General features: G+C 36.3%; 1 protein-coding gene across 4 annotated transcripts in view; it reads right to left on the bottom strand.

Moving 5' to 3' along the window:
• LOC109425583 (casein kinase I) overlaps positions 1 to 22212 on the bottom strand; it is a gene marked incomplete at its 5' end in the record, with an annotated part of 119480 nt that overhangs the window by 28718 nt on the left and 68550 nt on the right.

The raw sequence follows: 22212 nt of genomic DNA, 5'->3' as shown, positions 1-22212 counted from the left end.
TCATGAATCCCTCCATGTTAGTCATGAATCTTTCCAAAAATACTTCAGAAATTCCTTCCACGATTCTTTTAGACATTTACAGAGACTTTTGCAAGAATGCATTGAAGAATTTCTCTAAGAATTTCCCTATAGAATGGCTTCTTTCAGTGATTCCACCATAAATTTTATCAGACATTCCTCTGGGAATTTCTCCAGGGATGCCTTTAAAAGTTCCTCCAGTGTATTCCTGTTCATTGCGTTTTTCGAGCACTGCTCCAGTAATTTCACCAGGGATTCCGTTTTTACCTATTTTTTATTTCGTTTACATATCTATCCTGGAATTTTCTTTTATATTCTATAAGGGGTTGTGTGCGAGATTGCATCTGGGGTTTCTTCAGAAATTCCTCCAGGATTCCAGGATTCCATCAGGAATTTCTCTAGGGATTCCTTTACGAACTACTTCTGGGAATCTTTCCGGAACAGCTCCAGAGATAATTCAAAGAATTCCTACAATGATTTTTTCTAGGAATTCCTCCTCTTCTAGGCTTTCTCCAGTAATTCCTCCAGGAATTCTTTCCTAAATTCCGCAAGGGATTCCTCCAAAAATACCTCCAGGGATTCTTCCAGTAATTCATCCAGGAATTCCTTCAGGGATTCCTCCAAGATTTTTTTCCAGGAATTCCTCCGGGGTCCTCTAGGGATTTCTTCAGGAATTCCTCCAGAAATTTCACCAGAGATTCCTTCAGGAATTCCTTCAATAATATCTTCAGGGATTACCCTAGAAATTCTTTCAGGGATACTTCCATGGATTCTACCAGGAAGTCCTCCAGAGATTCTTCCAGGAATTTCTATAGGAATTCCTCCAGCGATTCCTCCAGAAATACCTTCAAGCATTCCTTCAGGCATTCATCCAGGAAGTCCTTCAGGGATTCCTCCAGGAATTCTTTCAGGAATTCCTCCAGGGATTCCTCCAGGAATTCCTTCAAGTATTCCTCCAGGAATTTCTCCAGGAATTCTTCCAGGGATTTCACCAGAGATTCCTCTAGGACTTCCATTACTGATTCCTCCAGGGAATCCTTCAGAAATTTCTCCAAGGATACCTTCAGGGATACCCCTAGAAATTCTTTCAGGGATTCTGCCATGGATTCTACCAGGAATTCCTCCTGGCATTCCTCCAGCAATTTCTATAGGAATTCCTCTAGCGATTCCTCCAGGGATTTCTCCAGGAGTTCCTCCAGGAATTCCTCCAGGGATTCCTCCAGGGATTCCTCCAGGAATTCCTCCAGGAATTCCTCCAGGGATTCCTCCAGGGATTCCTCCAGGAATTCCTCCAGAGATTCCCCCAGGAATTCCTCCAGGAATTCTCCAGGAATTCCTCCAGGAATTCTCCAGGAATTCCTCCAGAAAATCCTTCAGGAATCCCTCCAGGGATTCCTCCAGGAATTCTTCAAGGGATTCCTTCAGGGATTCCTCCAGGAATTCCTCCAGAGATTCCTCCACGAAGTCCTCTAGGGATTCCTCCAGGTAGTCTTCTAGGAATTCCTAAACGAATTCCTCTAGGGATTCCTCCAGGAATTCTTCTAGGAATTCTTCCAGGCATTTCTCCAGGAATTCTTCCGGGAATTCCTCCAGGGATTTCTTCAGGAATTCCTCCAGGGATTCTTCCAGGAATTTTTATAAAAACTCCTTCAGCGATTCCTCCAGGAATTCTTCCAGGGATTGCTCCAGGAATTCCTTCAGAGATTCGTCCTGGGATTCCTCCAGGAATTCTTCCAGGGATTCCTCCAGAAATTCCTCCAGGGATTCCTCCAGAGATTCCTCCAGAGATTCCTCTAGGGATTCCTTCAGAGATTCGTCCTGGGATTCCTCCACGAATTCCTCTAGAGATTCCTCCAGGGATTCTTCCACGAATTTCTATAAAAACTCCTTCAGCGATTCCCCCAGGAATTCTTCCAGGGATTGCACCAGGAATTCCTTCAGAGATTCGTCCTGGGATTCCTCCAGGAATTCTTCCAGGGATTCCTCCAGAAATTCCTCCAGGGATTCCTCCAGAGATTCCTCCAGGAATTCTACCATGGGTTCCTTCAGGGATTCCTCCAGGGATTCCTCCACGAATTCCTCTAGAGATTCCTCCAGGAATTCTTCCGGGGATTTCTCCAGGAATTCCTCCAGGGATTTCTGCAGGAATTCCTCCAGGGATTTCTCCAGGAATTCCTCCAGGAGTTCCTCCAGGAATTCCTCCAGGGATTCCTCCAAGAATTCCTGCAGAAGTTCCTCCAAAGATTTCTCCAGGAATTTTCTCCAGGAATTCCTCCAGGGATTCCTACAGTAATTCCTTCATGGATTCCTCCAGAAATTCCTCCACGGATTCGTTCAGGAATCCCTCCAGCAGGGATTCCTTCCAGAATTCGTTCACGAATTCCTTCCGGGATTCCTCCAGGAATTCCTTCAGGGATTGTAAGCAAATAATAAGATGAAGTATTGTAAGTAATAGGATGAAATAAGTAACCGTATCATCGTGAAATGCCTCAAGGACATTTCTATAGGATTATGCTCTGAGGTGTATTCTTGGAGGAATGTAGATACAGGACATATCAAGATAGCAGAAATTATAAAAAAAAATCCCCGGTTGATTTACTTGTTATTCTTTTTGATATGATTCGATTGCAAAGACCAGAATTATTAAAAATTATAATTCTTCGTTTCTCGTGCCTTTAATTTGTAATGAAGTATTCCAAATTCCTAGAGCATTCCAAGAAATATCCTCGGAAGAATTACTGAAAGACCCATCGAATGGAGGAGTTCGTTATGGCATCTTTGGAAGTATTCTTGTAGAAAACCTCGCAGAACTTGCTGAAGAACACCCTAGAGTAATTTAGGGAGAAATTTCTGGAAGAATTCTAGAAATTAGTTGTGGATGAGGGTTCATCAAAGAAATTCTCATGAGTCGTATTGGAAGACACGTTGGAGGAATTTTCAAAGGACTTCAAAGAAATCCTCTGAGGGGCTTTTTTGAAAATCATTGTACAAAACAAATGGAAATTCCAGAAGGAATTTATGGAAGAGTTATCGGAGAATCTCTAGCGGAGTAATTGGATACATTTTGGGAGGCTCTTAGGGGAAAAATCTGGACAAATTCTCGAAAAAACTTCCGAAGGGTTTCCCGGAGACATTTCTGAAGGGTAACTGGAAAGAATTTAAAGAAGCATTGCATCAGGAGAAAATTTTGAAGGAATCCTATCAGATTTTTTTTTTGTTAATACTCCTCGGAGGAGTTTTTGGAGCAATCCTCGGACAAACTCTTGAACGGGCAATTTCTTGACGAATTTTCGTGAAAAAGTCTAAAAAAACTTCACAAACGAATATCTTAAGGATACCATGGAGAAATTTAAGAGTATTTGGATTAAATTCCGGCGGACTTCTTGCAAAATTTTGAAGCAATCCTCCTCTTAAATTTCTGAAGGTAGTTGTATTCAGAAGAACTTTAGGGGAATCCCTGCAGCTGCAGGTGTAATTGAACGATTTTCTGTGAGAAAGCTACGGTGAAATTTGTGGAGTGATCCTTAGAAGAATCCTTGGGGGTAATTTCTGCAGACATCCTTGGCGGAATCCTCGCAGAAACTTTTAAAGGAATTCTAGCAGGCCTGTCTGGAAGATTCCCCAGATGAACTAAAGAAAAAACTGTTTAGATGAATTCCTGGAAGAATTTTCAGTGAACTTCGAGGAGGATTCCTTGGAAGCACCATGAGGAGAATTTGTGAAGAAATCATTTGAAGAATACTAGCTTGACTTCCCTGGATGAATCTTTGGAGGGACGCTTGATTGAAACTGTGTTGAAATTCTCGGTCCAATCGTCGGATATTTTTTTGTAGGTATCATCTGGGAATATTTACTGTAATTTTTAATGTTACTTCTAGGTAAAATTTACTAAGAAATAACTGAAGAAATCATTGGCGAAACTCCTAAAACTAATCCTTGGATAAATCACCGATGAAATATTCTGGGCATTTCGTTGAGCAAATCTTAGGAAAAATTCAATAAATCTTCTGAAGAATCTTTCAAAGATTTTTTTTTTAAATATGAAGATGTTGGTAGAATTCTCGAACTTCTCTAGTGACATTGGAATTACTTAAGATTCTCGAATAATCTTGAAATTCTTGAAAAAATTCTCGAAAAAAAACCTCGAGAGAATTTCAGAAGAAATCATAGCAGCCAATCTTCAGATGAATATTCAAGACACTCCGGGTAAAACAGAAACTCCTAAAGCAATTCTTGGAAGAAATTCTGAAAAAAAAATCGAATACGAATTTCCGAAAAAATATCTAGTTAAAAGATTTTTAAGAATTAAATTTAAAGAAAAAAAAAGTAATGGGAGAATACTTAGATGAATTCCTAAAGTAAAACTCAAATAAATTTATAAAAGAAAGTCTTCGGTAGAGTGTAATCAGTTTTTGTATATTTTAGTTCTGCCCTCTAAGAGTAGAGGGCAGCTAGAATTTCTAAAAATAAAAATTATGAAAAATTTGAGAATAATCTGGTAGGGTGTCGCGCCACTTGGGCGGTGGCTTCTATATTCGTCTGTTTTCCACTGTAACTCAGTCAATTTTGAACCAATTGACTTGAAATGTTGTACACGGGTATATACTATACCTATCCCACCGCATTCCAAAAATTGTGTCAATTGGTTCAAATTTGACTGAGTTATAGCGGAAAACAGACGAATATAGAAGCCACCGCCCAAGTGGCGCGATTCCCTAGGATGTTCTATGGCTGTTCTATAGTCGCTGCTTAAAGGAAAAACTGGTTCATCTGTTTATTGTTTTGCCACGATTGGGGGGAAGTGGAAGCAGGGAAAATGATGAAAATTTAGGTCAAACGAGAATGGAGAAAGAAACAACTACAAGTAGGATATATTTCCCACTTCTGGCAGCAGCTCAACCCGTCGTCGTTTACAATTATTATATCTATCTATCTAGTTGTGAGAATGAGGGCAAATGGTAGGATGATGGCGTCGTCTATCTAAGGAAATGCTAACTAGGAAAAGGGCTTCGTTGAGAGGCGTCTTGGTTGGGTTCTTTGCCCGACTATCCGGAACTAATGCCGTTCGCGAAAAAGGATGTGTGTGTGATTCTGACGGTGATAACGATGATGCAAATGTTAAACTTGAAACCGATTTTCCTACTCCTACGTCAACAACGCTTCTCAAGGAGTCTCTGACTTGTTTGGTCAATCAAGGCATCGCAGTATAAGGGAAAAATTAAGTTCAAGAGAAGAACGCTTTCTACTAGGCAACATTCAACATTCGTTTCTACTGGGTTCGCGAGCTTTTTCTCGGGTTAGGCATTCATCCAACAAGCAGCAGTAGCAGCAGCTCATATCACTAGTCTACCATACCGTATGGCAAAAGAGCTGAGAAAATTAATGCAACAAGGTGGTGCTATTGGTTGGCAACACTGCTTGCAGTAATCAATCATTCATTATCGGAGGATGGTGGATTACCTGACGGTTGAAATGTTTTGAGAGCGGTATTTTTTTTATTGAATGGAGTTTAAAGGATAGAGTTGTAATCATAAAGATACAAAAGTATGAGTTGAATGAAGTGCAAAACAGAAAAGCATTAGGGCTGGAGATGATCTATCACAGATGGAGATTTTATAATGCGTTCCGCACAGTGTAATCGGTGCTTCATCATATTTGGAGTCTTTTCGTTGATAATAATTCATTCAAAAAAATCACCAATATTTTTCGTCTTCCACTGTTATTTTTTCAGTAAACTATAATTTGAAATGCAATGATTCTGAACTAAAAACTAGTTGATTAAATTCATGAAAAATATTTCTTTTATTCGTTAATTTTAACTTAGGGTACCTAATTCTTCACACATAATGAAGAGAAGATTAAAAACAAAAAAAAATATGATAGCTCATCTCCAATGTGTGAAAACAGTATAAACTAAAATTATAGTTGTTTAAATTATGTAAATCTTGTGAAAATTAAGATATTAAATACTGAATCGATTTGACCAACAATCAGTCATGCTTCATTTGAGCATATTAAGATAATCCATCACTTTAAAAATTTTTGATCCTAGAGTTCTAGTTTCACAACTATCAGAATTTCTCTAATTAGGTCAATGGATTATCACTAATATCATAAACACATAAAATATTTTAAAAAGTAAAAATATAGAAAGATTCAACAAAGTAACGAAAAAAACAGAAGTAACATATCATCGAAACTTAAATAGTATACGCACACATGAATTCTACACAGTTTCCAAGTATTTGGGGTTAGAAGGGGGTGGTGTGTGGTTTCAAAAGATAAAACACAGGATGAGAATAGTCGCCTCACACGCGCGGTGTACTCAACAAAACGAACGGCGAAAGTACACGGTTTGTGTTGGAATGAAAAGAAACATTGGAAAAGAAAATAAATGTTGATTGTTGCAGAAAAAAAACAAAACCAAAAAGTATTTCCATTTGCCCAAAACGTCAGTTCTGACTCGATGACTTTGAATTTGGATAAAATTTAACGTATATTTGGATAAGACATTTGACAAATTGCCATTTCCTATCATAACATTGTCGGATTTACTAGACAACTTTTTAAAGAGAGGATGTATCACAAAACTTCGAATGGTATTTCAATGGGAAATGTAATTTCGACATGCAACCCACTTATTTATGTACGAAATTTTACTTGAACTGAAACAAGTTACGTAAATGCAATTCGCGTTTTGAGCTCAAAACAAAAATGAACAACCAACACGCGTTTTATTTTCTTATAACTTCGAACGTATCATTTCAAATTCTATAAAGGATCGGCAATGGGGCGGAGTAGTGGGACAATGTGTTCTAAAACTTTGAATTCGAATAAAGTATGTTTTTCATTTTTTAAAATGTAAAGTTATTTCTACGAACAATAAAGAGTAAACATCGTATCGAGATGACTGTGCTACTTGCGAATAAAAATAAATACAAAATAAGCAACAATGATTTTGTAATCACTATCCGATTAGATGGGAAAAACAAAATTATTACAGGTCGTGTTATTATGTTACAATGATTTTTGTAACAACAGTAACATAATAACAAAAATTCTAATAACACGCGTTCCAATTTAAACAAAAGTATAACATAGAGATAATCATAACAGGATTATATCAAATTTTGTTAGACTAAACTGGCGAAATCATAACAAAATTATAACAAGGTCTGCTATATATTCAGAACAAATTTGTTACAAGTTTTGCTATAAATCCCTTGGCTCTCGTGACCAAAATAACCAAAATTATTAATCTTTTTCGCGCCAACACAAAAAATCTTCTAAATTTTGAAATAATTTTGTTACAAAATTACAACAAAGATTGCAATGAACGTGTTACGAAATTATGTATGAGGCAATTATATTATAATGCGTAATATAACAAATGTGTAAACAAGTTCTGTTATAATCTAGTTACAACAAATGTTAATATAATTTTGTTATGGCTATTCACACGGAAAAACCCTTATAACAGAATGATATCAACTATTGTTATTTCTAACAACAGTTGCCATAATTTTGTTATGATCTTGATATGTGGTTCTGGTTGGGTAGCAAGCTAGAGATAGCATCTGCAACTGTTTATGGTTTATTATGATTTCAGTAAACAATCAAAAAATATTTCAATTTTTTCTTTAAACATGGAAATTTGTAATAACTTAGGGAAGTGGAACCATCTCGGCAGGGCTCCTATTTTGGGCACATTTCTGCTATAACTCAGCCAGATTTGAACCAATTGACACAATTTTTGGAACGCGTTGAGGAGATACGTACAATTGGTTTGGAATTGGCTGAGTTAACGAAGAGTGCCCAAAATACCGGCCATTGCGCTACCCTAACATATCCTGCATTAAATAGGCTGAAATCTTCAAAGCATGAATTTCACATAAACTAACTTTCCAACTGTCATGTCTCCCACACAGTGGGAACGTAAATTTCAACTTCGCTATAATTCAGACCGATTTTTTCATCCGATTTGCAAAAAAAAATGAATTTATTCAAAATTTTGATTGAACCCAAATAAATTGTATTGTTGAGCACTCATTATATTGATAAAGCAAAAATATTGCATATAAATATCTGGAGATCAGGGCGCATAATTTTCGAGCAGACGAGCTGAAGTTCACCGTGCTGCAATATTCATTCACTTGCCTGCATATTCATATTCGGCTGCTCGATACTCGTTTGTCAACTGAATGAAAGTCAATGAATATTTGTAAACATCTTACAAAGTGTTAAATTGCTGATAAAATATTGACGTTTCGATTACATTTAACGGTGTTTTACACAGATCTTTTCCAATTTGATTGTTGTGGAGTATTTTTGGAAAGAATCGTAGCCATAAACGTAAGTAATTATGAAGATGTTTCTCAATCGGCTTCATATGCAATGACTACGAATTGACTGACTGTGTGAAGAGGGAGAGCGAAAATGAATTTGTTTGTTTTGAATATTCAGTGCAGAATCATTCAAATTCGTGCTGTTTTCAGTCAATGACTATGAACATTTTGCACCCTGCTGGAGATACTCAATCTTTAGACTATACAATCTTCACAAAATTACGTGAAATACAGGAAATTTGTATTTTTGGTTCGAACTCACCATTCATCGTGACAATCTCTTTATTTTATTGTTTGAAAACAATCACGTGTTTCAGAACGGTTTTGTTAATTTTGTAATTTTATTGGTAATCACTTCGAATATTGCGATTTCTGAGAAAATTCCTTCGGCAAAGAAATGAGAATTTCTTCGATAGTAAAAATGAAATTTGGTCAGAAATTTCTTTGATAATTTCTTGTATTGTAAATATCTGTGTAAAGAACTAGAAGTTGAAATTTCCAAATAAAAATAAATTGTAAAATTTCAAAGGCAATTTCTTTCAGTATATCCATTGTAATATTTTGCATTCTCTTCAAGAAATAATTGCACTTTATTGAGAACTTATCTGTATCTTTTTTGTATTTTATTGAAAAGTTTAAGCATTGCTTTAGTAATTCTAATAAAATTTATTCAGGAATTCCTTTCACAATTTCTCATTTTTTTTTTTGGAAAATACTTTGGTAATTACTTTTATTTTTTTACTTCATAGAAGGCAATTTAACTAATTCTATCCGCCATCTATTTGGAAATTTCATAGGCAATTATGATAGGAATTCCTTTCACAATTCTTCCGCAAAATTATTTGAGAAATCTTTCGGCCATTCCTTTGTGAAATTTCTCGTACAATTCCTTTGAGAATTGAGAAATTCCCAATTGAAATTGCTAAAGGAATTTTTAAAGGAAGTTATTTTAGATGAAATTCGCAAAGACAATGCACAATGGGTCCAGAGCCGTATTTACGAAGACAAAAATGTTTGTGCCTAAACCATAAGTTTTAGATACATGGTGTCTTTGGAAAAGTTTCTTCTTATTTTTCAACCTTTTTTCTCATTACAGGGTTGTTACGAGAAGAGTGGAAAAAAATCCGCGCCAAATCCGCGCGAGCTAAATTTGAATCCGCGCCAAATCCGCGCGATACTGGAAATAAATTCGCGCCAAATCCGCGAGAGCGCGAAGGTATTTTTTTTTCTTTCTTCACGTTATTGAAGAAATCCATTAAATCCATTTAACTGGAATGGACTGCTGGATGAAGAATAAACTTTTGATTCGTAAATCAACGCAACTCATGCTTTCTGAAAGTGAGTTTCGGCAAAACTTTCATTATTTTTTTTCCAAAAACATTTCTTAAAGATCCATTGGGCGATTTTTGAAAAGAATTTTCTAGACAAAATCTCAGAAGAAACATCCCAAGAACTAGGTAGTGTATTCGTGGGAAAAATATTTAAAAAAACTGAAGAAATTTTTATAAGAAACTGAAGAAAATCTTTGAAATAAACAGAATGGAACTTTCTTGGCTTTCTTTAAGTATTACTGAATATTTTTGGAGACAGTAACCCGAACAATTTATTTTAAGAATTTTTTGAAACCAGTATGAATTTGAGAAGGATACTCATGAAAAATTCTCATAAGATCACTTCGAACATTTTTTGAGTAATGTCTTAGTAGTTCTTGAATGAATCTTCAGTGAGGAATTTTCCAAGGAGAATACTTGGCAAAACCTGAGAAAACAACTCACATCGTCCATAATACACCGTGGAATTTGGGAGTAGGTATTGCAACCTCTTTAGCCATGTGGCTTTAAAATTTTGCGTGGCCTTAAGGATGAGGAAAGATGGGAGATTGATTTTGCGAATTGAGCTGTAAAAGAATGTGTTGTTAATTAAATTGTCAACATTATTTACTTTTGCGTATTAAATACTATTTTCACACAAAATGAACAAATTTGACGATCAAGCATCATGTTCAGGGAACTAGCATAAACAGCTCTTCTTGTGATTCTTGACCTTGTGTCTTCAATATTAGAAGCTTGGTTAATAATAATTTAAAAAAATAGAAGGATAAATTGTGTAACAACCTCCTTCCTTATGGAAATAGAAATCAAATATATCAAAAACAACAAAAAAGAGCCGTGACGCTTCTTCGTTTGATCATGAAAAGTATCCGTTCTTTTTGGCATCACGAGTGTGCATCTTTCTCTGTAGAGTAAAGGTACATTTAAGCCCCGAGACCTGACAGCAACAAGCTGATCACAAGGTTGTGCCCAGAGGAAAACGTCCCTTAAAATGGATAATCACTGGAAAAATCCTAGAAGGACAATGTTGACAATTTTCAAGATTTACTTGCTGGAGTCCTTTAGCCGAGGCGGTAAACGCACGGGTATTCAGCATGACCATGCTGAGGGTGACGGGTTCGATTCCCGGTCGGTCCAGGATCTTTTCGTAAAGGAAATTTCCTTGACTTCCTTGGGAATAGAGTATCTTCGTGCCTGCCACACGATATACACATGCAAAATGGTCATTGGCAGAGGAAGCTCTCAGTTAAAAACTGTGGAAGTGCTCATTGAACACTAAGCTGAGAAGCAGGCTTTGTCCCAGTGAGGACGTTACGCCAAGAAGAGGAGAGGAGTCCTTTGAAATTCCTACAGGGTTTTCCTGGATTTTTTAGGAGTTTCTCCAAGAATTTCTGCAGTAATATATCCAGGAATGCCGACAGAGGTCCCCCAGAGTTTTTCGCCAAAGTTTTTACTAGCAGTTTCCTCTAGAATACCCTTCAAAAGATTTTTCCCCGAAATAATCTAGGGATTTATCTAGAAATCTCTTCAAAATATATAGCTGGTGCCTTTCAAAATTGTACCAGTAATTCGGGCAGATTACTATTACCCTTTCGGCTTCCGATAAACGGATATCTTTCGGATATTACATTCAAAGGAACACCGCCGCCGGCGGCGGACGATTCGTTACGTCTGGGACGAATGTGGACTATGCAGTGGGCTCATACTTACGATAAAACGGAGCATAGTTAATTCCCAGAAAAGGCGCAATATAGCGACCGAAACGTCGGATGAAAGCTTAAGAATCCATTTTTGAGTTATTCCTCCAAAGACTGAACGCCATACCTCCCAACATAACCAACAGTCGAAATTCGAAGGAATTGCTAGAAACAAATTTGATTTTTTTTAGAAACAAGGACTCGAAAGTTGAATAAAGATGCCAATGGAATTGGAATTGGAAGAATCGTTGCACAATTTCTTCAAAAAAATATTTTGTAGAGCTGATGAAATTCGTAAACGATTGCCGTACACCAGAACGAAAACTTGCTCCAAATTCTTCACTAGTAGGATGTTAAGGTCAACATGTCCCAGTCAGGCACGCTGAACGTACACTACGCTATCGTGGTGCAAAACTTCTAACATCTTAGGAGGGTTAAACAAATATTTACTTTTCATAATTTCTAATTCAATGCCGATAATGCCGATAATCATTCAAATATTTCGCTGTACACACTACAAAAATCATTTCCGCGCCAAATCCGCGCGAGGGCCAAATTCCATGGGTAAATCCGCGCCAAATCCGCGAAAATCGCGAAATCCGCGGAATCCGCGAAATCCGCGCTGTTGTAACAACCCTGCCATTATTATAAAATTAGGGTGGTCCCTCTGGTTTCGCTGATCCAAACATCTGCATCTTAATAGTTTTATGTACGTTCACAAAATGTTCTACAAAGTTGTAAAAGAACTTATTTGGAGCAAGTTTGCCGAAGAAACCATTACTCCATCTCTTATGGTTCCTAACTTATATTTTTTTAAAGATTCATGTTAGGGTGATCCATGAATTTCAGTTTTCCTGAAATAACTTTTAATTCGTTCGTTTCTCGTGAATACGTTGTTCCGAGCACTTTGAGAACTATCAGCGACGCATATTTTTTCCAAAGAGCTCAAAGTTCTAACTCTCATAGTTAAAAACATATTGGCATTTTTCTTCGAAAAATAACTTTTTTTTCAAAAAGCCGTATCTTAAAAAGGAGCAAATGGATTTTCAATCTCCCGGTTGCATTGGAAAGATCGTACTCTGTTCTATTTATGGTGAAAAAACTGTAGGTACCTTTTTTGTTTAAAGCTTTTTATTGAATTTTGAAAATACGATTTTTTTTCATGGAAAAGCAGTTGTAACTTTGAAAATCGATGAGATACAAACTTGGCGTCTTCGACAAAATTGTGAGTTTTTGGCTGCTATAAAAAGGCCCAGAACAAAGTGTTGCGAAAAAATCAACACATAAAATTATATTGAGTAAAAACAGATTTTCATATAAAAAAATGACACATTTCAAGCAAATTCAACTCGTCTTTGTTAGATAGATCAAAGTAGCTTGGTAAATGGTCATCCATTTCATTATAGAACCAATGTTTATTTATACTGTCATCACCATTTAGGCACAATGTTGATAAGATATTGTAAATCATGTAACTTTGATAGGCTTTTACGTTAACATGAACATATACTAGTGATTGACATTTTCACTATCCATACATTGAAGTGATGAAATTGAAATTAAATTGATGGAAATCAGCTCAAAATCACATTTTAAGTTGAGTTCATTGACGAATTATGGATTATAAGCATATTTCAACATTTTCGACATGGTTGCTTCGATCTATCTAACAAAGACTAGTCGAGTTTGCTGAAATTGTTCCGCTTTCCATATGAAAATCGGTTTTTATTCAATATAATTTTATGTGTTGTTTTTTTCGCAATACTTTGTTCTGGGCACTTTTAGAGCAGCCAAGAACTCACTTGTCGAAGACGCCAAGTTTGTATCTCATCGATTTTCAAAGTTACAACTGCATTTCCATGAAAAAAATCGTATTTTCAAAATTTCATAAAAAGTTTTGAACAAAAAAGGTACCTGCAGTTTTTTCACCATAAATAGAACAGAGTACGATCTTTCCAATGCAACCGGAAGATTGAAAATCCATTTGCTCCTTTTTGAGATGACATTTTGAAAAAAAAGTGATTTTTCGAAGAAAAATGCCAATATTTTTTTAACTATGAGAGTTAGAACTTTGAGCTCTTTGGAAAAAATATGCGTCGTTGATAGTTCTAAAAGTGCTCGGAACAAAGTATTTACTAAAAACGAACGAATTAAAAGTTATTTCAGGAAAACTGAAATTCATGGATCACCCTAACATGAATCTTTAAAATAATTATAAGTTAGGAACCATAAGAGATAGAGTAATGGTTTCTTCGGCAAACTTGCTCCAAATAAGTTCTTTTAGAACTTTGTAGAACATTTTATGAACGTACATAAAACTATTAAAAAGCAGATGTTTGGATCAGCGAAACCAGAGGGACCACCCTAATTTTACAATAATGAGAAAAAAGGTCGAAAAATAAGAAGAAACTTTCCCAAAGACACCATGTATCTAAAGTTTAAGGTTTAGGCACAAACATTTTTGTCTTCGTAAACACGGCTCTGGACCCATTGTGCAATGATCGAATCAAATAATAGTAATAATCGAAGGAGTCTAAAATGGAATTACCAAACCAATTTCTAAAGTAATTCCTATAGAAACTGTCGCATGAAAAAAATCGAAGGAATTTTCGAAACACGCCTGAGAAATTCCCAATAAAATTGCCGAAGGAATTCCCATTAAAGTTTCCGAATAAATTTTCAAAAAAAAATTGGCAAGCAAAGGAATACCTAAATATGTTTCGGAAAAAGATTCCAATGGATTCGTCGAAAAAATTCAACAAAAAATTCCGCATGAATTCGCAAAAAAATTTCTGAAGGTTCTCTCGAAGACCTCTAAAAGAATTGCTGCAGGACTCATAGGAACAACGAAAGGAATTTTCAATGGAATTGGCGAAGGCAGTTCCAAAGCTATTTCAGAAGGAATTAACAAGGGAATTCTGAAAAAGTTGTCGAAGAAATTTCCAACGAAATTCCCGACAAAACCTCAAAGATGTTTGATTGATTTTTTTTTTCAAAATATTTGTCAACGAAATTCCGAAAAAAGTTCCAAAGTACGTTCATAAGGAATTGCTGGAAGATATTCTCGAAGAAACGCAAAAATTACAAAAAGCATTAGTGCAGAATTCATGAAAAAATTTTCCGAAGATTTTATTTTATTGCAATAGGAATTCCCAAAAGAATATGGTAAATTCTTTCTGCATGGAATTTTTGAAAGGTTTACTGAAAGATTTCCAGAGGAAATTGCTGGGTCAATTCCGAAGGGCTAGGTGTAGAAATTCCCAAAGCATTTACAGAAAATATACACGAATTGCTGAGGGAATTCAAAAGGAATGTTTTAAGAAATTCTCAGAAGCATTGCCGAATCAACAACAGAAGGCATTACCGAAGAAATTCTCCAAGAGATTTCCGAAAAAAAATGCTGCGTAAATTCCATAAAATAAGATGCCCAATAAAATTGCTAAGAAAATTACCAAAAGAACTGCTGAAGCGATTAAATAAAAAAGGTTTGAGAGTACTTTTTTGTAAAAAAAAAAGTCTTGTAACAACTTCCGAAGGGTATATAGTAGCGTGGTTCAAAAAATCGTTTTTGCTCCACACCGCTTATTCGATTCCTAACCAGATTATATGCCTTCTCACAAAATTTGAGCTCATTGGGTTGAAAATTGAGACTGCACAAGCCCGTCAAAGTTTGTATGGGAATTACTATGGGAAAACGATGTTTTTCATTCAATCAACCGTAGCATTTCCCCAAGTGCCCTAGTGGGTTAGTCGACCCTTGGTAATCCTAGGCACCTCTATCAGCTACAACTTTGCCGAAGACCGCATTCAAATCGGACGCCTCATTAATTAGTTACCGATTTTTATCCAGAATCGAAATCTTTGCTCATGATGGTTAAACTATTCGGTGGGCATCACTGCATTCTGCAGTGGAACATAGTAGCCATGATATCAGTGTGCTATCATTGGAGTCATATGCAGCAATGTTGCCAACTGGGAAGCTGGAGGATCATAGCTAAAGTTTGCCCAGTTGGATACAAATCGTTAACTAATTAATGAGGCGTCCGATTTGAATGCGGTCTTCGGCAAAGTTGTAGCTGATAGAGTAGCCTAGTATTACCAAGGGTCGACTAATTCAATAGGGCACTTGTGGAAATGCTACGGTCGATTGAATGAAAAACATCATTTTCCCATAGTAATTCCCATACAAACTTTGGCGGGCTTGTGCAGTCCCAGTTTTCAACCAAATGAGCTCAAATTTTGTGAGAAGGCATATAATCTGGTTAGGAATCGAATAAGCGGTGTGGAGCAAAAATGATTTTTTGAACCACGCTAGTATATAGTGGAAGTGCAGAATAATAGCATATTTTTGGGAATTTCGAATGAAACATCTTTTGAAATTTGAGAAGAAATTCACAAAGGTATTGCCGAAGGAAATCGCAAATGAATTTCAATGAAAAATACCTTGATAAATTTCCGACTGGAAGAAGATGGACTTGTGCGGTAAAATGACTATGAAAATATAGGGATTTCTGAAAAAAATCACAAAGAAATCGCTAAAGGCTCCAAAAAGAAATAACTGAAAAAAATTAAAAAAAAAAATCCAGAAAAAAATAACATTTTTTTTTTTAACAAAGTTTTTAAAAAAGTTGTAAATCCCTAAAAAATGTTGAGTAAGTTTCCGATTAAATTTCCAAATGAAATACCATAGAAATTTAAACAGGAAATGCCTTGGGAGTGTCCGAAGGAATTGTCAAAGAAATTTTCAATACCATTGACGTGCTAGTTCTCGAAAGAAATCCCAAATTAAATGACGAACTTCGAAAGAAATTTTCAGTGAAATTCCCAAAGAATTTGATGAGGTAACTTTCGGTGGGTAATTCAGGAATTCTTAAAAAAATTGCCGTGGGAATTAAAATAAACGAAGGATTCGCCAGATGAACTCCCAAACAAAAAACCGAATAGATCGCAAGGAAATTACCGAAGGAAAGAATTTCCCAAAGAAATTACTCAAACCCAAGAAATTTTCAGATCTTCAAGGCGACAGTTTCCAAATATTGAAAAAAAAAAAGAAAAATGTCAGTAAATGCTCAAAAACTTTCGGAAAGCATTTCCGATCGAACTCCCAAAAGTAATGCAGGAGAAATATGCAAATAAATCAGGAGGAATTACTGAAATTACCCAAGGACATTCGAAAGGAATTACCGACAGTTGTTGAAGGGATTCCCAAAGCCACTGCGGAAGGAATTGCATAATTAATTCTCATAGAAGTTAACAGATGAGCACTAACATTTCAAAAGGACGTAACTGTTTTTGGAAGCACCATTTTTGCTGTGTTCAACTGCTCTAATTTCGTCAAAAAAATACCGAAACCGGTATTCAAAATTAAGAGCGTGGGTCGTATTTCATAGCTCCCACGAATTTCACTGCCACTTTCGTAAGAGGATCAATTTCTCTTCCTAGTAGTGTCAGTGAACTATGTGGGAAACATTAAATGCGATCCACAGAGTTGGAAGAAGTTGATGTTTCCAAAATAAAAGCAATTACGCTCTTACGCGCTGAAATGAGTTGCCAAAGAAATTCACAAAATAAAAATGTTGATAAAATTGGAAAGAAATTGCCTAAACAAATCAAAGGTATTGCTGAAGAAATTCCCAAAGAAATTGTCAACGGAAAATAAAAAAAAATGCCAATAAAATTTCCGAAGAATTTGAGTAAACTACGAAAAAATTCCAAAAATAATTGCCGAAGAAATTTCCAAAGGAATTACCGATATGAGAATTGAACAGAATTGAAGATAGCACGGTTTGACCATTTTTTGCCCAGCTCTAAATTTCTGCTTGCTCCCGACTAGAAACTCCTTAATCTGAAGTTTTGACCCTTCCCTTTTCTGAGAAAAAGGGGGGCATTGATTTGAAATTTTGGAAAATTGAAAAAATCGAGGTTTTTCGATCGTCATTTCGGCTCAATGCGCGATATCAAGAAAGGGAAAGGCATACCACGGGGCTTTAGAAGTTGTGCAGCTACCAACAAAATGATCCGGCAAGCCATTCTCGAGAAACGGTGTTTTTTCAAATTATGTTTTCATGCCTAGTTGAATGCTTACACTCCGAATACTATGTTGCACATTTGATGCTTTACCCATGCCGTTTAGTGTAGATTTTTTTTTTGTAATATTTTATTCGGTAATTCTGAGATTACTTTCGGCAATTCCTTTCGAAATTGCCGCACAAATTAATTTGGAAATTCCTTTGGTGAATGTCGCCTTGAAGTTCTAAAAATTTCCTGGATAATTTCTTTGGGAAATTCTTTCCTCCGGTAATTTGCTTGCGATCTCTTCGGTTTTGTTTGGGAATAACCTCATCAAATTAACTCAATATTTTTTAAAGGATTCATTACATTTTTTAGAAACTTTATTAAAAAAATATTCGTTTTTTCTGTTCTGGTTTTTTTTTTTGCTATTTCTTTTACATTTTAACAGGGCGCAATTGAATTACACTCATTCATAAAGGAATTACATTTGTCCTTTAATAAAAATATAGTACTTTTTTCATCCAGTGCCAGTCAGCAGAGAAGAGAAGGGCATCTCAGAACAAACCGACCACACGAAAAGTGGTACATTTTTGGCGTGAGAAATCGACTCGATTTATTTTGTTTCTACCCATTTCGTTTCCATCGTGTATAAACGTCAAAGCAACAGCATGGCTCAAAGTGTATTGATTACTTTCAGGTAAAGTCAAAATTAATGAATAGATGACGTCATATCGATGATTAATGCTCTTGTTTTTCGATATTTTGTTTCATTGAGAGCATATCAATTGTTGTTTAAACCACTATTGCATTAACATGGTAGACGTTCCAAAGATGTGTTTTGCAATTGCAGGCTGTTATAAAGCATAATGATGGTGTTTTACCAATTCAGTAACAAATTTTGAAAACGACGTATAGTCAATGCTACACCATTAATTATACGTCGTTTTCAAAATTTGTTACTGAATTTTTCTTAATTATCATAATGATATTATACATATTCCCACCACTATTGTATCGTGTACTCTATTTACGGTTTTAAGAGATAAGCAACTTTGACTGTGTCCCCGAAATACATTCTAGTTAAACACAATCTTTTTGCGGAACAGTTTTTTAGTTGGTGTACCTGCCTCCGAAATACTTTGCTGTTTCGTGTCAACACGGTTGAAATTTTCCGTGTAAAAAGTGTGATTTCAACCGCTAGGTGTCGCGACCAACAGCATGGAATATTTATCAATTTCTGACTCCGGAGATGGCCTTCTCTTCTCTGCAGTCAGTGTTGTAACAAGACACAAAATCAATATTAAAAATTCTGTAAAATCTTATCGATACATTAGCCAATTGAAGACATGTCCCATCGAAAGAGTTCAGCGAAAATTCATTCGTTTTGCGCTACGTCATCTCAGGTGGAGGAATCCTCTAGTATTGCCTAGCTACGAGAGTCGCTGTCAGCTTATCAATTTGGAAACTCTTAGTGCAAGACGCAACGTGGCCAAAGTCAGCTTTATTGGAGATCTCCTGCAAGGTAACATCGACTGTCCCAATCTGCTTGGAATGCTGCATATTAACACTCGTCGACGTAGTCTGAGGTCTCATCCGTTCCTCAACCTTCCGTCAGCAAGCACCAATTACAGCGCTCATGAGCCTATTCGTGATATGTCTCGTCTGTTCAATACTTGTTATTCTGTATTCGATTTTAATGTGTCACGTGAGGTCAATAAGCGTAGTTTTAAGCGTGTTTTTTGTTAATGTTTAGCTGTAATTTTGTAGTTGTATTACTTGTGTCATTGGGGTGAAAATTTTACCTGTTGACTTTATATGTATAAATAAATAAATAAATAAATAAATAAATGAATAAATAAATGTTCAAGAATTGAGTTTCTGTCAGCTTTTCTCAAAACTGGACCTCTGTGGATAGGTGAAAAACATTATTCTATAAGTTTTTTTTAAGAAATTAAGATCTTTAAGAAAAAAGGAAATAGATAAATGCATCATTCTCAGAAAAAGATTAAAAATCAATGAATTTATTTATATTATTCAATAAACAAAAGAAATATCATGGCGAAATTTAGTGTTGGGAATAATGAGCATGAGCATGAGCATGAGCATAGATGACCGCACAATTCGTAGTTGCTACTCCGTGATTGACCAGAGCAATCGAAATTGCACAAGGAACCAATGAATAGGGCTTGGGACTAGCTTACTATTCTCAATGTACACAGGTCGAGAGCTCTCAACTTTAATAAGGTCAATAACGGCGCCGGCCACGTCCTTACGGTCATAGAGGATGGAAGGGAATGTTAGTAAGACAAACGTTGTTATAAAGACCGCGAATCGCTGCATCCCCACGTTTGTCTCAGGAAGGATTTTTTTTGTTAGTAGGGTAAGGTACATTGTCAGTCCGGGAGTCACCTATGGTTGGTGATATGATTTGACAATGGATCAATATACACAAACCGCCGTTAACAACCGACCACTTTTCGACGCAAGAACTATCCAAAAAGAAAATTCTATCGCGCGTCTCCACTCCACTAGGGAGCAGAAACCTTTAGTCTATTCCACACAGAAATACACTGAACGCGACTCACTTGTCGGCGCCCGGATTTTTTCTCGACCGGCGAACCCGAAGTAACATTTTTCACTCTTTTGTGTAAATGCAAAAAATGAAAGAAAATATTTATTATCAACTAAAAGTGTATTGGAAACTAGCGCCGAAGGGAAGCGAAAAATTCGGAACCGACTCGAACCACGGCGCGCGCACACTCGTCCCGTCTTCGGAGCCCCGCAGAGGGAAGAGGAAAAAAAAAATCGCAAAAATCTAGCAAAGCGAGCGCGCGAAAGTTTGCTGCTGCCGAACTACCGCACACTACTGACTGCTTGGCGTCCCGTCGTCGGAGCCCCGCAGAGAGAAGGGAAAAGAAAATCGCAAAAATCTAGCAAAGCGAGCGCGCGAAACTTTGCTGCTGCCGAACTACCGCACACTACTGACTGCTTGGCGTCCCGTCGTCGGAGCCCCGCAGAGGGAAGGGGAAAAAAATATCGCAAAAATCTAGCAAAGCGAGCGCGCGAAACTTTGCTGCTGCCGAACTACCGCACACTACTCGAAATTTAGTGTTGGGAATAATGCATGACAAAGGTTAATGTCACGTGAAATTAATGACAGCACATTATGACACTGAAATGAGTTTTAAAATAGCTACAACAATAAACAATAGATACAACAAGTTGCAATACGATGATTTTTTCAGCACAAAGAGTGCTGAAAAAATCGAGTTTTGCAACGAATGGCATACAAAATTTTATGCAATGGTTTTTTCATTACATTTGAGTTGCATAATGATCATTATGCAACCCACATGAGTTTTGCTCATAATGCAACTCATTTTAGTTGCATAATGAACCAGCACGGAAAAGTAGGCCATTATGATACTCAAACAAGTTACCTACATAAAATGAAAATTATGATACCGAATTGCATAATAGTTATTTATGTGACGAGTTGCAAAAAGTTCATTTTTTCAGCACGAGTCGTACATTTATCCAACGAGGCTTGCCAAGGTGGATAAATACGAAGAGTGCTGAAAAAATCGAGTTTTGCAACGAGTGGCATACTAATTATTTATGTAACGAGTTGCAAAAAGTTGATTTTTTCAGCACGAGTCGTACATTTATCCAACGAGGCTTGCCGAGTTGGATAAATACGAAGAGTGCTGAAAAAATCGAGTTTTGCAACGAGTTCCATACAAAATTTTATGCAATGATTTTTTCATAATGCAACCCATTTGAGTTGCATAATGTTTGCATTATGAACATAATGAACATTATACAACTATTTTTCATTATGCAACTCATTTCAGTTGCATAATGAGCCAGTTTGGAAAAATTGGCCATTATAGTACCAAAATGAGTTATATAAAATGTAAATTATGATACTGAATTGCATAAAAAAAATTATGCAATGATTTTTTCATTATACAACTCAAATGAGGTGCATAATGAACATTATGCAACTATTTTTCATTATGCAACTCATTTCAGTTGCATAGTGAACCAATATGGAGAAATTGGCCATTATGATTTATGTTTATGTTAAATAAAATTTATGATTATGTTAAATAAAATAGAAATTATGATACTGAATTGCTTAAAATACTTTTCGATATTTACAGTCATCTCGATACGAAGTTTTACAATCAAATTTATATTAAGTTTACTAATTGTCATCTCAACGATAATATAGCTAGATAAGTTACGAGTGTTATGCAAAATAACTACGGAAAAGTTGAGAATAGGAAAGATACAGAGACACCGTAAAGTGTAGGCAGTTTATTTTAGTCGTTGAATGCAATTGTGTGGTAAAATGAATCCTAATAAACATCTGAGTTCTTTCGAAAGGCAAAAATCAAAACTTCCTCACACTACACACTTAACGGACAAAAACTGCGTTCGGTTTGGGACAATTTTGTGATAGTTTAAAAACCAAAACCACACTAGGCGTGTATACTGAGTTACCGGAGGAGGTGTTTCAGAGTATTCCTGGGAGACACCACTAATGGTTACAGAGATACAAAGGGATCTCGCGGGGACAGGGGACTGATGATAAAAAAAACGCTTCAATAACACAAAAAGCCCAAAAACCGAAAACCAAAATTACACAAAACCAAACACCATTGAGAACAACCAAAAACCGAAGAACAGAGGATACAATTAGTTAATGGGCAAGGAATAAAGGTCATCATTTGAAAACGAAGGAGGGGGGGGGGGTGAGTTAGAGTTAGAGTTAGAGAGGGGGGATGGGTCCCGGCTTTTATC

This window comes from Aedes albopictus, chromosome 3 (genome assembly GCF_035046485.1).
Source record: "Aedes albopictus strain Foshan chromosome 3, AalbF5, whole genome shotgun sequence".
NCBI lineage: Eukaryota > Metazoa > Arthropoda > Insecta > Diptera > Culicidae > Aedes > Aedes albopictus.
The sequence above is the reverse complement of the archived record's forward strand: the minus strand, read 5'-3'. Positions and strand labels throughout refer to the sequence as shown.